The following is a 2,096-nucleotide window of genomic DNA, read 5'->3' as shown; positions in this document are numbered from 1 at the left end:
GCAGTGGGACTCGAACTTGGTACCCCCTGATTCGAAGTCCAGCACTCTATCCACTGAGCCACAGCCACCCATTTCTTTTTATACTCTACTAAAATGCAACAAAAAAAGGGTTTGATTCTATTAATTTTGTCTTTTTTATGGCACTTTGGCAGCAGATTCCTGTGTAGCTTCAGATCTGAGTTGTCTTATTAGTAAGCCTAANCATGTAAGAAGTAGAAAGTACAGGTATTTGTGTTCAACATGTAAGAAGTAGAAAGTACAGGTATTTGAGTTCAACATGTAAGAAGTAGAAAGTAGAGGTATTTGGGTTCAAAATGTAAGAAGTAGAAAGTACAGGTATTTGTGTTCAACATGTAAGAAGTAGAAAGTACAGGTATTTGGGTTCAACATGTGAGAAGTAGAAAGTACAGGTATTTGTGTTCAACATGTAAGAAGTAGAAAGTACAGGTATTTGTGTTCAACATGTAAGAAGTAGAAAGTACAGGTATTTGTGTTCAACATGTAAGAAGTAGAAAGTACAGGGTATTTGTGTTCAACATGTAAGAAGTAGAAAGTACAGGTATTTGTGTTCAACATGTAAGAAGTAGAAAGTAAAGGTATTTGTGTTCAACATGTAAGGAGTAGAAAGTACAGGTATTTGTGTTCAAAATATAAGAAGTCAAAGTAAAAAGTCTTCAGTAACATGTACTTAAGTACCGTAAGGAAGTATTTGTACTCCACTACTTCCCACCTCTGGATAAAGGGTTAATAACTCTTGTGAAATAGAGGACTTTTGTTAATTGAACATGGTTTTGATTAGGGTCCGAGCGGCAAAAAAGGTCAGGTTGTTGTTCACACTAAAGGATCAGAGTTTTGAATGTCTTAAGTCCGAAATGCCCTTTCTTTGGCATGAAAACATGGTGAAAATGTTATATGCAATATATGCAAAGACAACACCTAGAAGGCAGGCCCTATAGTATTTGTATAATTTTCCTACAAATCTGAAGTTTGGTGGCTTTATGTAACCCAAACATATTGAAGTGAGACCATTAAACCAACAGGAAGTAGTTCTTTTGACCATTCGATGCTGCTGTATTTGAACAAACTCTTAAAATCTCAAGACTTTAAGGATCAAACATCGTTAAAGTCTTTATTGTTAAAAAAGATCCTTACGCCGTAAAACAGGAAGTCAATTTAACTCGAGGATACGATACAAATAGTGCAGTTTATATTAGATTTAGATGACGTAAGAATAGATGTACTCTACTGATCCCAAATTGCACATTAAAGCAGTAAAGTGTCTGCAGAATGGTTTATACAAAATGAAATATACAGAATAAGTTGAATATCGATCCAGTTTCAGTCCTGCTGTAGCTCAAGGACACAAACACTTCTCTTCTCTTTTCTTTGATGTCTTTTAAGGCCATAAAATCCCAGCATATAAGCTTTTTGACCGCACTGCACGGTCAGAGAGAAACCTCACCCCTAGAATATCGAACGGTCACCTCTGAGGTTGTTTTTTAACGAGCTCCACACCTCCACATCTCTCCATTTCCTCCTCCTGAAGCTCGGCTCTAATGCTCCACTAATTCCTGCTGGCTTTTAAAACCACCAGAGACACACCGGCCTGTTTACGGTTTCATTTCAGACTTAATTATCCTCACGGTAAACAACACTTAGGTACAACTCTGCAGACAAATAAATACTGTCTGTCAAGGAGACGTCTGTCCACCATCTGAAAAACCTTCATTCTGCACGGTTCCTCCATTTTTATATTACTGAGGTAAGTTGAGGGGGTTCCACACATTTCCGAAAAGCATGTACGGATATGCTGTTTAGAATAAGAGAGGGGACATATGGTTATGTAGAAAAGACATGAAAAAGTGGATTTAGCTTAAAGGTGACCTTCAAATGGTTCCCAGGTTGAACAAACCCAGCCCCAACATGGAACTAGACAGAGAGGGCAAAAGTACACACATCCTTTACTCAAGTAGAAGTACAGATACTTGTGTTTAAAAATACTCTGGTGAAAGTAGAAGTACTGACTAAACTTCTTTACTCAAGTCAAAGTAAAGACTTTGAAATGTACTTCAGTAAAAAGTACCCATAACTAGCAG

The sequence above is a fragment of the Notothenia coriiceps genome, unplaced genomic scaffold (genome assembly GCF_000735185.1).
Source record: "Notothenia coriiceps isolate Sejong01 unplaced genomic scaffold, NC01 NC01_scaffold00000339, whole genome shotgun sequence".
Taxonomy (NCBI): domain Eukaryota; kingdom Metazoa; phylum Chordata; class Actinopteri; order Perciformes; family Nototheniidae; genus Notothenia; species Notothenia coriiceps.
Note: the sequence above shows the minus strand (reverse complement) of the source record.